This window comes from Limanda limanda, chromosome 16, assembly GCF_963576545.1.
Source record: "Limanda limanda chromosome 16, fLimLim1.1, whole genome shotgun sequence".
NCBI classification, from domain to species: domain Eukaryota; kingdom Metazoa; phylum Chordata; class Actinopteri; order Pleuronectiformes; family Pleuronectidae; genus Limanda; species Limanda limanda.
This window is the reverse complement of record NC_083651.1, coordinates 1,711,710-1,728,511: the sequence shown is the minus strand read 5'-3', so window position 1 is coordinate 1,728,511 and position 16,802 is coordinate 1,711,710.

The window sequence follows — 16,802 nt, the reverse complement described above, 5'->3', positions numbered from 1 at the left end:
AAGACGAAGTGATGTTTTTATTTGTATTGTTTTTATTGTGAACTCGTCAGCAGCCGATTCATCTCAGACTCGAGAATCGTCTGTGTTTTCAGACGACTGTTAAAAACACGTTTACTGTGTCGGACGTTGATTTGTCATCAGATCCTCGTTCGTCCTGCTGCGGTAAAAACTCCACAAACATCAGAGTGAGTTCGAGTGAAGCCGCGTGAATCTGAGCAGATCTGTGACGTGTGAACCGAAGTGACCTGTGCAGGTGTTTGTATTTTAATGTTGGAGCGACTCCATGAAATCCACTTCCTGTTAAAATCACTTCACAGCTGATCGTTCCTCAACCTGAAGGAAGTGATGACAAATACACAGAGAATTAATAAAACTAAACTTATTTTACTTTCTAGTTTGAGTCAGAAATGGAAAAGAGACATTAATACTTTACACTAAACTTTACAGCTGATGGACGAACAAATGTTAAATTATCATAATATGATAAACTAGGTTTTGTCCTCGTTAGAATTTGAACTGGTTCTCACGTTGAGTCTCAATCATCTGAATCTTAGAGAGTTTTTACATCTGTGTTCGAGAGAATCCTCTGTTCCAAAGATGTGTGTGTCTGTTAGTGTGTGTGTGTGTGTGTTGGTGTTTGTGTGTAATCTGTTGTGCCTTAATAGAAGTCGTGGTGTTTTTCGTGTTTCCTCTCAAGTGCCTGTGTGACTCTGACACTCTCCGCCCTTTGCTCCTCCCCCTCCGTGTCCCGCCTGCACTAGAGGTCAGAGGTCAGATCGACCAGGTTGCTGGTTTAAAAACCTGTTTTACCGGAGTTGTATCGTCACAACCTGAATAAAGATGGACGACACGTCTCCACTTCCTCTACCAGTACAAACATGAAGCTAAAATATCTGCGATGCAAACGCTGACGTCGTGGAGTTTAGTGGAGCTGCAGCATCGAGGCTCCGCCCACATTGTCCAACCATCGCACAAAATACACTAAATATTCTCAGAGAAAACATACAAAATAAATACTATGCTACTTTCAAAATGACTTTAGAAAATGAAAGTTTCTTTAAACGATTACAGAAAACTTTTTTTACCATGCAGTGACTGTCTCTCACCAGTGGGGGGTGCTGCAGCCCCACGTCTCAGCTGTCAATCATCATGTCTCAGAACGGTTTTATTATTATTAAAACCAAACTGATAAGAAACTCTGAAGAACGACCTGAAATGAGAGAACCATCTTTAACAAACATTTATTCAACATGTCAACACAACTTGTTTTGTTAGTTTGGTCCATGTCCCACCTGCTAACATAGAGGAGGCGGGGCTTGTAATGCAGCCAGCCACCAGGGGGCGGTGCAGAAGTTTTGGCTTCATGTTTGGAGGCCGTCATATCGTCCATCTTTATTTTTATTTACAGTCTTTAGCCAAAACTGTGTCGTCTGTGATCAGATTGTTGAATTTGTCAAACTGTTGATCTCCAGTGACTGTGTGTGTGTGTGTGTGTGTGTGTCTTGTGTTGGCATTGTGTCTCTGTCTCTGCTTGTTGTGCGATGACGTCCTGAACCACAGAACTCGTAAAGAAATCGTAAAGAAGTCGTAAAAGAACAGAACTCGTAGAGAACAGAACCTCCGTCCCTCGTGTCTTTCTCTGTCTCGTGGATGTTTATGATTCCTCAAACAAAGCTGGTGATATTTAACAAGAAAGAAATGTGAAATAAATCTTTTCCTCGAATTAAACCGTTCCCGTGTGAGGTTTTTATTTCAGCCTTGTGTAATAATCCAGAGATTTCAGAGTAAAAGTCTGTGAGTTTGTTGTGTGATTAACAGGAAAGTGATCGTAGTTTATGCAGAAAGGTCAAAGGTCGACAAGTCAGAGCTAAACAAACTTATCAGACATGACGCAACAAGCTTTCACAAAGTTTCCTCTGACCTCTTATGCTTTGGAAAAATTAGTTTGAGACATAAGAAAAAATATTACTACAGTTATTTTTACAGAACATTTAGACATGAAATATTAATATTATTACTACTAATAAGTTTTCAATGCAATGATAATACCGTAAATTCATATCTAAATGTAAATAAAACAGAAATATAATTATGTAAAAAGGAAAACAAATAAATAATATTAATATCAAACACATGACTGAGGTAGACGTGCATGTGTGTGTGTATGTGTTTGTGTTTAAGCTTTGAAATATCTCAATTTTTTTATTCTGACTATAAACATAAGCATAACTGTGCCCCCCCTCTACTAAAAAGTGTGAAATACAGTGACCTCCTGCAGTTGTGTGCGCGGCCACTAGAGGGCAGAAAACCACCGTCTGCGCAGATGAACTGGTGTCGTCTGAGAAACTCTGGGTTTGTTTCCGCCCTGATTGCTGCAGGAGCAACGTGCACACACACACAGACACACACACACACACACAGACACACACACACACACAGACACACTCACACACACACACACACACAGAGGAGTGGGGGGTGTAATCCTGAACTGGGTTTAATCATGTTGTCGCTGGTTCTGCTGGTCGACATGTTGCTGTCATCACTGCTGTCAGACCCAGACTGACACAGCAGGATTAGTCACTGCCAGCACTTCAGTAAACCACCATGACTCCATCAGCATGTGCACACACACACACACACACACACACACACACACACACACACACACAAACACACACAGGTTGTGTAGCTGCAGCACACGAGCAGCTGCATGATGCTGGGGTTGCGTTTTTGTCTTCATTTCATGTTGGTGTCAATACATCTGCATTCAGCTGTGCCAATGAGCGTGCACGGACATGCACACAGGCTCACCCCCCACCCTACACACACACACACACACACACACACAGACACACACACACACACAGACACACTGCCCTGTGTGATATGAAATGTGACACTGTCAATTTGCCTCTCAATCCGTCAGGCGGTCGATTGGATTCAGATGCATTGTGGGAGCCGGGGACTCGGAGCTGTGGCCTAGACAACCACCCCCCCAACCACTAACCTCCCTCCACCCCCCCCCCCCACTCCACCCCCAACGCCCCCCAACGCCCCCCTAAGTTCCCTCAACGGTGAAATCGTCTGCAATCTCCCGTTAAATGTTCTCGCTCCCAGACTCAGCGTTAGATTGTTTTCCTGTCAGCAGGTGAGGGGGTGGTGGGGGTGGGGGGGGCTGGTGGGGTGTGTGTGTGTGTGTGGGGGGGGGGGTTCCCAGGGTGTTGAGGTGTTGAGGTGCAGCGCCGACTTTACCTGAAAACAACAGCTGCTGCAGAAACAAACAGTTTCTCTGTTTGTGGGTTTCCACAGAGAAGCTTCAGGATCAATGTAGAGGTGGAGAACACAGAGATAGAGGATCTAGATCTGCTCTGTACAGACATGCTCATCATGTTGGTGTCACATGTCTCAGTCAGTGTCTGGATCTTCTCCTGCAGCCTCCTGGTTTCTAACACGTGACGAGAAGCTGGAAGAACACAAAGATCTCAGGATGAAGAAGAGGAGCCGGACACGTAGAAGACGAAGGAGATTCCAGTCTGGCCCCCTGCTGCTCTACAGGCTCCGCCCCTGCTGCTCTACAGGCTCCGCCCCTCGTCTGATGATCCACCATCTTCTCGCTGCTGGAGTCGGACCATTAGCTTCAGAATGACGGAGCACTGAGGTGATTTCATCTGAGACAGTGACCATCACTCAACCTGTGAGAGGAGGAGGAGGAGGAGGAGGAGGAGGAGGAGGAGGAGGAGGAGGAGGAGGAGGAGGAGGAGGAGGAGGAAGAAGAAGAGGAGGAGGAGGAGGAGGAGGAGGAGGAGGAGGAGGAGGAGGAGGAGGAGGAGGAGGAGGAGGAGGAGGATGAAGAGGAGGAGCAGAGGAGGAGGAGGAAAGTGAAGCTAATGTGGAAGTTCCAGACACCTGCATTCTCTCAAATGACCAGCAGAGGGCGACTCCACTGGCTTTAAAATAAGTGACTTTCTATAGAAGTCGATGAGAAAAATACATCAGTTAACATTCGTCTCATCTTCGTCTCATCACTGAGACACCGAGCTACGACGCCCCCTGGTGGACGTGGACTCCAGATCTGAGAAGAGAAGCTGATAAAACGAGAGAGAGAGAGAGAGAGAGAGAGAGAGAGAGAGAGAGAGAGAGATGTAGTTTTTAATCCCTGGAGTGACACGACTGCAGTAAAAGCCCTGGAACCTGAAATAGTTTTCCCTCTCCCTCTCTCTCCCTCTCTCTCTCCCTCTCTCTCTCTCTCTCTCTCTCTCTCTCCCTCTCCTCCTCTCTCCCTTTCCTCCTCTCTCTCCCTCTCCCTCTCCTCCTCTCTCCCTCCCCCTCTCCCTCTCTCCTCTCTCTCCTCTCCCTCTCTTCCTCTCTCTCCCTCTCCCTCTCTCTCTCTCTCTCTCTCTCTCTCTCTCTCTCTCTCTCTCTCTCTCTCTCTCTCTCTCTCTCCCTCTCTCTCTCTCTGTCTCTCTCTCCCGCTCTCTCTCGCTCTCTCTCCCTCTCTCTCTCTCTCTCTATCCCTCTCTCTCTCCCTCTCCCTCTCTTCCTCTCTCTCCCTCCCTCTCTCTCTCCTCCTACATCTCTCTTTCCCTCTCCCTTTCCTCCTCTCTCTCCCTCTCTCTCTCCCTCTCCCTCTCCTCCTCTCTCCCTTTCCTCCTCTCTCTCCCTCTCCCTCTCCCTCTCCCTCTCCTCCTCTCTCTCTCTCTCCCTCTCTCTCTGAAAAATCCTGAAAGTGAATTGTGTAGGTTTGTTGAAGCTGAATTTAAACGTCTTGTTGTCTAATAAAAGTCAGAGTTTTGTTTTCTGAAGAACGAAAGGATCAGACTGAATAAAGATGGAAGACATGACGACTCCTGAAAGTGAAGCCATAGCGTCTCTATCTCCCCCTGGTGGCTGACTGCAGTACAGGTCATAAACCTCCTCCTCCTCCATGATCTTTGATCAATATCAGCTTTAGATTTACTCTCTGTTTGTGGAGATATTGGGGAAAAGTTTTTCATATAATTTTTGACTTGACCCTTTAGTCCCAAATGTTAATCATCTGGAGATGCATTTATTTTCATATTCACACTAAAATTCTTATTATTTTCTGCACTTTATCCTGAGTGCATTTATATTTAATTTCTGTACTTTTATTTATTTCATTTTTTTACAGCTGTATATACAGTTATTTTACATATTTTACATGATATATAACAATATAACATTGTCAGAGCATCAGTACTTTTTACCGTCAAACACTTAAAATAATAAAATACTGATTATTTTCAATGAAGAGCTTAAATTGCAGTACTTCTACTAAAGTGAAGTGTGTTTATCTGAAGTTTTCTCTGTGATTTCCATTAACATGAATTAATAACTTGATTCTGCAGTGAAACGATTCTGTGAAATGATGCGTTTTCACATTCAGAGACGTAGTTTATTATAATTGAATTTATCTCGAGTCATTTCCATCAACATCTCTAATAACCCAAATGGCACAGAGGAATATTTCTACTGTCTCTAGACACATGTAGCGTGGCAGGTGGGCTCTGATTGGACGGCGTTATTCTGCAGATTAATAAATCCTTTTTGTTTTGGGTCAAATACTCAATTGTGAAACATGATGAGAAAAACCTGAGCTCGTGTTTCATCATCACAACCAGTTCAAATCAGAAGTGGGAGGAGCCTGAAGCCTGTCGCTCACCTTCACTCTGAATATTTGGACAAATGTTCTGAACGTGGAAACATGATCAGCTGGGAGGTGGTTGTCATGGTTACAGCCAGCTCTCCCAATATATATTTTAAATCCCCTGTTGAGTCGTTTGTTCTGCTGCTCAGAAGAGTTCCTGCCTGACCTCACCCCCCCGCCCCCCTGCTCCTGACCCCCCCCATCAGCTACAGTGTGATTATAATAACATATCATCTGCTGTATAATATGTATATAATGTACTGTATAATTAATATACTGTAAATTAAACCTGGACCCTTTCCCTCGGCTGGTTTCTTATTTCTGTCGACTGCTTCTGATCAACAAACAGGAAATAATGTAAAGAAAACAGATCATCTCGTTAAGGTCCAAATGTTACAAACTGATCACAAACCCAACGATTACAATGTCTTAGAAATATAAAAACACAATAAGGGTATACATGTGACACACACACACACACACACACACACACCCTCTACAGATACCTGCCCCCCCGAGGGCGACAGATTCATTTCAACTCGATTACAAACCGAAGTGAAACGCGTCCGTCGGCTCGTTGATTAAATTCAGACGCTGGAGAAGCACAGAGAGCGTTTCCTTGTGTGTTTTATGAACCATGTGACCACTGATGATGATGATGATGATGATGATGATGATGATGATGATGATGATGATGATGATGATGATGATGATGATGATGATGAAGATGATGATGTGTTTGTGGGATCTTGAATCCGGAGCAGGACGTCCTCTCTCCCTGTGCTCGGTCCTTTCAGCATCTGGAGCAGAGACACATCACGAGAGTCAGACTCAGATGTCCCCCGCCCCCCCCCCTGTCCTCCCTGATGCAGAGGAGACGGCCTCTGGAACCGCCCGCCCCCCCCCCTGTCCTCCATGTTCACGCATGGCAGCTCCGGCTTCCCGTCTCCTTGGCGTGACCCCGTTCACACGCTCCACTGGACACGTGTGATGTGCAGGAGAGAGCCTGACCTCAACTTCTATCTCCGACTCACAGGTGGGGCCTGGAGGGGGGGGGGGCAATGTGAAAGGGAAGGAATGGGGACGCAGGGGGGGGGGGGGTCTGAGAGGGAGGAGACACGATGGAAACTGAGGCGTTGTACGATCGCTTATTGACAATAATCAGGATAAATCTGGTGTTTTAAAGTAAACTTCTCATCTTCAGGTTTTTGCTGTTTCAGTATCTTCAGTCCTGCTGCGTTCCGTTGTGTTTGTGTGTTTGTGTGTCTGTCTGTGTCATGGTCTCGAGTAACGTGTCGTGTGTGTTAAGACGCTTCCTGTCTTAATGAGGACCTCATGACCTGGACGACTGGACAGGAAGTCACTCACGGCCACTGAATCAGAACTTAACCCCGAAGTTGGACTTTGACGATCTGATGTTCATGTGTGTAAACTCCTCACGTTCAAGATAACAGTAACATGTCAGAAAGTTGCTATAATCTGTGTGGCTGCTGCAGGACGCATGATGTGTGCGTGTTCTATTTGTGTGTTCTATTTGTGTGTTCTATTTGTGTGTGAGTTTGTGAGCAGGACTCGTGATAATCTCTTCATGACCTCGTCTCCTCTCTGGACTTTTACTAAACACTTTCACTTTCTTCCTGTTGGGAAACTTTCCCCCAAATTCCATTAATCCCTCATTAGTTTCACTGTTGTGACAAGAGGGAGCTTCCACACACACACACACACACACACACACACACACACACACACACACACACACACACACACACACACTCAGCCCGCAGCCAGCAGCACTACATCCTCTCTCTATCACACTCTCTCTCTCTCTCTCTCCCCCTGTGTAACATGGGAGGTAATGACCTCATGTCTTTGGAACCAGCAGCAGTCACATCCAGATAAAGACACTAAAAGAAGACAAGAGGAGGTTTAGAAACGAGGTCACTTAGAATTATTAAAGATCCAAAACTTGAATAAATGTAACTTATGGTCGTGAGGAAAGTGTTTGATCACAAACAGCCACACAGTTAAAAACCTTCAGTCTCATATTCTCTTCCAGAACGAGATGAAACAGCTGAAGATGAAGTTAATTCATTCAAAAACATTTTTATTTCCAGTTTCTTTGAATCAAACGAGACATTTCAAAGTCAAACCCACTTCAGTTACCTGGAGCAAAACCCTGATGTGTGAAATAAACGTATTAATTCACTGATCCGTGCAGAAAGGGATTCCAGTGTGAAATATATTAAAGCTAAAGTGACTTCATCCACACCACGATGTTCTTCTTTGAATCAACATCGACTCAGCTACAGAAACATCTGACGTCCAACCTGCTCCTGAGATCTAGAGCTTCTCAAACTGAGCAGAAACGCTTCTGATCCGCTGGAGTGATGTATGTAATTACAGCTCCAGCCTGGTAGGGGGCGCTGTGGTTCCTGTGTTTATACGTCAACCTACGGCGGCTGAAGCTGAGCTCTTCATGTGAGAGAGAATAGATGTTGATCCAGAGGAGAAGATGAAGAAGATCATTGATCTGAGTTCTGTGCTCGACCTCAGACCCAAGGTCACAAGGTCACACTCGACCAATAAGGAGTCAGCCTGTTTTTATATAATCACACAGCTGATTACAACCAAACTTCAGTGACAGAGTTTGGTCCACATGTCCCAGCTGCTAACACGGAGGAGGAGGCGATGACTTATACTGCAGCCGGCCACCAGGGGGAGCTATTAGGAGCTTTCACATCTTCCATCTTCACAGTCTCTGGTCAGGAGGAGTAACTACGCTGTACCAGAAAATTCCACACCTGCATAACTGTGCCCCCCCCATCTCTACTACCCTCTCTCCCTCCCCCCTCTCTCCCCTGCTCTCTCTCTCCCTCCCCACTCCCCCCCCCTTCCTTCCCTGTGATTGCTCTCAGAACCAACTCAGGCCTGACATTTGGTTTCACGCTGCCGGCAGCAGGACAGATAGAGAGTCAGATAGAGGGAGTGACCCGGAGAGTGGGGGGGAGAGGAGAGGAGGAAGAGGAGGAAGAGGAGGAAGAGGAGGAAGAGGAGGAAGACGGGGGGGTGCACGGCAGCAGAGAGGGGTTATAACAAAGGTGACAGGTGCTAATGAAGAGATAAGAAGAGCCGAAGAAGAATGTGGTGTAAACGAGAGTAAAGAGGACGACCACGACTCGCTGAGGAGGAGGAGGAGGAGGAGGAGGAGGAGGGGAGGGGAGTGGTTTCCATAGCAACCTGTAGTTGTGTGAGTCGGGGATGAGGGAGGAGGAGACAGGATGGAGGAGCCGGAGATGTGGTTTAATTGCTGCTCTCCAGCCTCACCCCCCCAGGCCCGTGAATCCCTGAAGAAGAAGAAGACGAGTCTCCCAAAAGAAAACGCTCAGCGTGTCGACCTGAAGTCTGAGGACGGACGACAGGAAGATCATCAGCAGGTCAATCAATCAAGTTTTATTTGTATAGCCCATATTCACAAATCACAGTTTGTCTCATAGAGCTTTAACATGGTGAGACATCCTCTGTCCTCAACCCTCAACAAGAGTCAGGACAAACTACTAAAAACCCTTTTAACAGGTGAAGACACGTAGAAACCTCAGAGAGACACATGTGAGGATCCGTCTCCCAGGACGGACACAAGTGACACAGATGTGGAGAGGAGAACATCATCAGGAGAAAGGTTTCAGCAGCATCGATGAGGGGAAACATGTTGAAGGATAACCTCAATACTGTATGTGAAGCAGTCCTGCTGCATCATAGTCTCTGGTCAGCAGCAGGATCAGGATCCAGCATCAGGACCTGATCCACTATAGTCCACAGTCATTGTCCACTGGCTCCAGTTAGAATCCGTCATCAGCTGCCGCCTCGGTCGTGGTCCCTCATCATCAGATGTCAACGCGACAAAGGATCCTCCATTACAACGACGATCAGCCGGCACAGAATCCACCGAACTGGATCCACCATTGCGACCTCCGACACGCGATCCACAATCATAATCCATGGTGCGGCCACAGCTGTGGTCCTGCATCCGCGGGCGCTAAGGCACAGAAACTCCGGGAAAGGGGTCAAGTTAGTAACATGTACTGATGAGATATGAATTACTCTGATGTGATGAGTATGGAGAAAAGGAAGGAGAAGCAGGAAGGAGAAGCTCCGTGTGTCATGTGTCATAAACTCCCTGTGCGTCTTAGCGTCATCAGGGTTTTTTGCTTTTTAACCTCAGTGCCTTGAGGGCGGCTGTGGCTGAGGGGTAGAGTGGTCGTCCTCCAACCTGAAGGTCAGCGGTTCGATCCCCAGTCTGAACCATCTGCATGCCGAAGTAGATGCACTGTATGAATGTATGTGTGAATGTGAAACTGTAAAGATCTTTGAGTGGTCATCATCAGACTAGAAAAGCGCTAAATAAATACAAAACCATTTACCATTTACCTGGTCACATGTCACCACGAGACAACGGTATCATGTTGCATTGTGGGTAATGTGGAACCATCCTGAACCATTCGGGGTCCACATCCTGAAGAGTGACTGTGATGCGATACTGTCACAGTTCATTTTGACCACATCAGCAGAAAGAGACTTGAAAAGAGATGTTCCAGATGATCCAGGTTCAGAGGATCCAGGTTCAGCAGCTGGATCAGAGACCTGATGTGATTGGCTGGTGCCTCCTCGGTTGTGTGAGTGTTGTGTCGTCACCGGAGCATCAGCTCTATGCCCCCCCGTGCAGCCGAAGCTCCATTTGTATTGGTTAGAAATTATTGGCGTGGGACCCCTGTGGATTTCCCCCCCCCCCCCGGACCCAGTGAGCTCGCTGCAGATGTACAGCACTCTCCACATTTTGGCAGCGGTTGTGGTGAACGTGTGTGTGTGTGTGTGTGTGTGTGTGTGTGTGTGTGCACTGTGCTGTGAGTGCATGCATGTGTGTGGTTTTTAATAGTCTCATTCTCGTCTCAGGGGGAAGACGAGGAGATAAAGCACTCGCAGCGCTCGGAGATGATGTCACTGCGGTGCTCACACACCAACGGAAACCGAATCCAATCCTCACTCTCTGCTTCCTCCTCTGTGAAGGCAGAACGGGTTCGCATGTTTCAGAGAGAATCTCCTGAGCTGCTCTGTTTCCACCGCTGACCTGAATCCCTGTTGTTCATGCTCTCAGCTCCGTGATTGACCGCCCTGTCGTTTCAGAGTGAGTGTGTGTGTGTGGGTCAGTGTGTGTGTGTCAGTGTGTGTGTGTGTCATGTCTGTCAGTAGAGCTCATACCTAAGGCCCAACACTCCTGTATATTAAATAAAACTGCACCAAATTCCACACAGCTTCAATCCACGATCCATGAATTAATTTCTGGGGAAACTGTGAAAAGGTCGAGAAACGTTTCCTCTCACGTGTTTCAGAGGAATCAGACTCATGGATGTTTCCTCTGATAATAATCTGTGTGAAAATGTCAGTTCCTCAGTTCTTTTTTCCGACCCGGACGTCTTCTTATAACAAGTTTCATGTTAATCGGCTCAGAGGTTTTTGTGTAATCCCGCCAAGTAACAGACAAGCGGACGAAAACTCAACTTCACGAGTGAAGGTAAAAATAATTTTGACAATTAAGATGAAATATTGACAATAGAAGGGTAGAGGTAGAACTTAGTCAGTGGAACAACTATTTGTCATTTTAAGAAATAAAGTTGAAACGCGAGCAGATATATAAACTGCTGTTGATGTTCTTTCCAAAGTTTTTTGTAAAGATTTAATAATAATAATAATAATACATTTTATTTCACAGCGCCTTTCATGTCACTCAAGGACGCTTTACAATTTAAAACAGGAGCAAACAAAGAACAACTTCCACAGTGTTATGGCTAAAAGAGAATTTCCTGTGACCGTAACTGAAACTGATCTGAAGAACTATTCCACCAATTCTTTAAAGTTTAAACTTATTCTCAATCTTTATTTCTCGACATTATATTTTCTTAATTTGTAAAAATGGAAATAGAATCTGACCTGAGACAGAAACTGACCCTGGTGAAGATCCAACCTGTCAGTTCCTGTGTGAATCTGTCTCTGTCTGTAAAACAAACCTGTTAACGAGTCCACGTTTCCCTGGATTTGAGAAACTCATCGTTCTCGAGGTTAAGAAACGTATCTCCAGACACAGGAAGGAGAAATGAAGCTGTTGGAGTGTGATGGGAATCGGTGAGAAGAAAGGAGCCGAGCCGGTGGAGAGCTGCAGGAGACGCGTCCTCGTGGCCTGAGGCTGAGATCACAGGGGATGAAAGTGATGAGCTCGTCTGAAGCTGTGTGAGGAGCTCCAGGATCCCACTGGGCTGAGGAGTGACATCACCACAGGCTGGTGCTGGTTCACAGAGACGAGCTCATGAGGATCCTCTCAGTGGTTTATCTCCATGTGCTGCAGGTGCTCCACAGGAGATGAAACCACTCCAGCAGATTGGTGCTTTAAATCACTTACTGTGGATTTACAGCTTCCTGAAGACATGAACCCTCCACGTGGACGCCACTCAAGGGACGTTCCTGATGTTCCGTGTCTCCACCCGGGGGATCCGTCCATCAGAGGGAGTCCTGAGGATCAGCAGGGACAAGATGAAGAGACATCACACGTACGAACACATGAATCCCTCCAGTGTCTCTACCCAGGGCTCGGCTCAGCTCCACAAAGTCTATCTGCTCCGTGTCCTCGTCCCCTGCAGCACAAGAGAAATGATGCTTCTGCTTTCAGCCCAGTGGAGAGAGGGAGACAGTTGATTTATGACGTCTTATCACTAAAGGTTTTTACTAGGGCTGGGCAAGTTTACTCGTTTTAATCGAGTTAACTCAAGTGATGAGTTAACTCGATTAATTATTTTATCTCGCATTAACTCAGGTTTGATTATTTATTGTTTTATTGTGAAAGTCAGGCTTTTATTTTGTGAAAGTCTGTTGCTGACTGCTGCGGAACCGGAAAAAAGAAAATAATTGGCGGATAAACAACCATGGATAAGGCTACGGAGCTTTTACATGGCCATTTTCATTTTAAAGTTCTTCCAGACGGCGGAGTCGACAGAACCAAAGTTAGTAGCCACTGCCGAGTTGAATTTTCTTATCACCGGAGAACTTCCAGTCTAAAATATCACCTGAATGCAAAACACACAGTTGATATCAGCAAATCACTCAACAAAACAGCGAGTGGAGCGAGGCTTCGACAGACTACGTTAGACGCAGGGAGGAGGATACATGTTTCATAACGAAGAGGATAACATTAATGCCCTGGCAGTGGCATTGAGCTTTAACTTTGTATTTGCTTTGATAACATTGTTAAGTTGAGATTTACACTGAATATTCTATTTAACTGCTACTGTATTAAATGCTGATGTTAAAAGTGTTTGCACAACAAATGTTGTGGCACTTCCGTTCATATGGCAGAACATTGAAAATAAAATTGCGCTATACACTCCTTTTTAATTCATTATTGGATTTTGCGTATACAAATGCGATTAATCGTGATTAATCAGGGAAATCATGCGATTAATCGCGATTAAAACTTTTAACCGTTGCCCAGCCCTAGTTTTTACCCAGAGGTCACACAGGTTCATATCTTCAGCTTGTGAGTGCAGAGAGCTTCTCTAACTGAGGTAAACATCTGTAAACCCACAGCAGCAGCGAGTGTCTGAGTTCCTCACGCTCGTCTGTCCTCGAGGAAGAAGCCACGCGGTGAATGATTGTGTTTCCTCCTCCTCCCTCTGCAGCTCGGAGCAACAATCCATTAGAAGTGTGTCCATTAGCCTCCGTCCGTGCGTCTGTCTCCCTCCCGTCTGGGGACAGATCGCTGCACAGGAAACCCAGCAAACACCAGAGGAGACAGTTTTTCAAGTGAAATATTCATTTTGAAGGAGCCGGTGCTGCAGAGCGACACTGAAACAACAACAACACACCAACACACACACACACACACACACACACACACACACACACACACACACACACACACACCTGGGCCTTCCTTCCCGTACTATTCATCCATCCTGTGGCCCGTGAAGTCCATTGATCCAGCCCATGTTAACGCACATTGATTTCTGCTTTGTTAATAACATTAGAGGAGACGCGTCCACACGAGGACACGTCTCCTCTTCTCTGGACCCAGCTTATCCTGATAATAACCCTGTGTGTGTGTGTTTGTGTGCCCCGGGGACAAGTGCAACACAATTAGTCTCAACTACACTGAGAGGAAGTGACTCGCTGACGATCATATTGACGACCTGCAGGTCAGTGAAGGAACAACACCTGTAGAGGAGGAAGGTCTTCTCTCGTCCTCAAGAAGGATGAACTCTGAGGGATCAACACAAAAACAACACAACACGACTACACAACAACGACACTGGCCAAACAATAGTGAGAATCCACAGTGACAAGAAAGATATTTCAATTTTTTTTAATTCTCAAAATTAAGTATAAATGCCATATATATAAATACAGTCAAAAAAACTTGCAAAATTTAAATCATAGAATAAAGGTTTAATCCTTGTCCCAATAAATTTTAACATTATTTATCTTACCACAGATTGTAAGTAATACAAATTTCACAAAATTAGAAAATACACAGCCTAGAATAATATGAGGACCTACAAGAGTCAGCAAATTAACAATAACATGTATAGACCGATACAAATATTTATTTTTTAGTTTGACAGTGTTTGGTATTGTGCTGTTGTTGTCTCACAGTGTTTCACCAGTGTGGTGAATGTGTTTCAGGGTCAAAGGTCTCAGGTTGAGACTCTGCAGGACAGAGGTCTCCACCGGCCTGTGTCTCCTGATGTGCTGAATCACACACGAGGAGCTGGGCTGGTTAACGTGTGCAGAGCAGATCCAGATGTTTCTACTGAATCTGGAGAAACCTCAGCTACAGACATGATGTTTGATTTCACTCTGAGCTCTGAGGACGGGACTGGAACTCGGTTCTCTTCAGGAACAAACTACTCACGGATAATATCGTAGAATGAATATTGGATCATATCCTCGGAGGTGCATCTATTCCATCCAGTAATATTATAACAGCTATTAGCCTGATGTGTTTTCTATTGTTCTCTGAGGTATATTCCAATATGTCTATGTAGTTTATTGATGAGCTTCCAGGATTTATCTATTGGTATATTTAATGATCTATTGATATATAATATAGTTTAATGTATATCATGTTCCTAACAAGGATACATTTGTTATATTTGTCCTCACCATAGACTGTAAATAAAGATGGACGACATGACGGCTCCCAGAAGAGAAGCCAAATAATCTTGATCGCCCCCTGGTGGCTGGCTGCAGTATAGCTCATGAACCCCTCCTCCTCCATGTTAGCAGATGGGACATGGACCAAACTAAGAAATCAAAGTATAAATGTTTGTCAGATGGTTTCTGTCATTTCAGGTAGTTCTCATAACAGTGATGTTTGGGCTGAGGCCTCATGATTGACAGATGATACTGACTCCTGATTGGTCGAGAATGTGTATGGGCCACTTCTGCTCTTACTTACTTACTGCACCTTATCTACCTATTTTATTGTATTTTATCTTGTGCTTCTGTTTTTTATTCTTTCTGCCTCAATATTTTTAATTTTATTCTATTGTATTGTATTTTATTGTATTCAAATATACCGGCTGCTATGACGACTTAATTTCCCTTCGGGGATGAATAAAGTAATCTATCTATCTATCTATCTATCTATCTATCTATCTATCTATCTATCTATCTATCTATCTATCTATCTATCTATCTATCTATCTATCTATCTATCTATCTATCTATCTATCTATCTATCTATCTATCTATCTATCTATCTATCTATCTATCTATCTATCTATCTATCTATCTATCTATCTATCTATCTATCTATCTATCTATCTATCTATCTATCTATCTATCTATCTATCTATCTATCTATCTATCTATCTATCTATCTATCTATCTATCTATCTATCTATCTATCTATCTATCTATCTATCTATCTATCTATCTATCTATCTATCTATCTATCTATCTATCTATCTATCTATCTATCTATCTATCTATCTATCTATCTATCTATCTATCTATCTATCTATCTATCTATCTATCTATCTATCTATCTATCTATCTATCTATCTATCTATCTATCTATCTATCTATCTATCTATCTATCTGTATCCGACATATTTGAGCTTAGTTTATGTAAAACTGGAGAAGGTGGAGCTGCTTCCATCTTTATTTACAGTCTGTAGTCCCTGATGTAAACTGAACCTGTGTCTGAACTTTATCCTCACCGGTTCAGGACGTATTTATGTTTCATGGAACTTGTTTGTTTCCTGTTTAACTTTCTATTCCCTCGTCTTCTGTCGTTTCAGTTCACGTCCTCATGTGTCCTCCACCATGTGTCCTCAACTGGGTCCCGCCCACTTACCTGGGCCAGTTCAACCTGTTCCCCTTCCTTCTCCTTCCTTCTCCTTCCCAGCTGTTTGCCAACATTCAGACTCGTGTGCATGAACTTTGATTAAAACTGAACCGAGTGTACACAAACCTGCTCAGCAGCATTTTTTTAACTGATGCAGATAATCCAGAAAGGAATGTGAAAGTTGGATTTATGTGCATTTATCAGGAGGCCAGAAACACAACTAGTTTCTCTAGGTTTGTAATGAACTGTATACATGTTCACTGTGTTGACGCTTGTTGCAACTTTGAGTAAATACATATTTTTTTAATGGAGAAAAACAGCTGCTTCACAAACACGCACGTTGGATAGATTCCAAATCAATTGTTGCACCAATTGTGACCGGAAAACTTGAAAACCTGAAACAGAAAATGTGAATTAAAACACGTTTCCATTCAGAGTTTTGAGTTTTTGTTGCCATTAAAAACTTAACATCACACAGTTTTAAAGGAAGTTTTATTGCATCTGGCTCACAATACACAGAAAGAGATGAAAGATATAAATAGGTCAAATATAGACAAATATGTGTAACACTGTAAATCTAATTATATTGCACATCAGAAAACTGTGAGTGTGTTGTAAACATTCCATATTGCAACAAGTTTGATTACACAAAAACACAAAGCATAAAGTGGAGGTGTAAATTTCTCACACAACTTGTAAATATAAGTATTTTTCACATGGAAATAAATGTGTGTGTTGTAC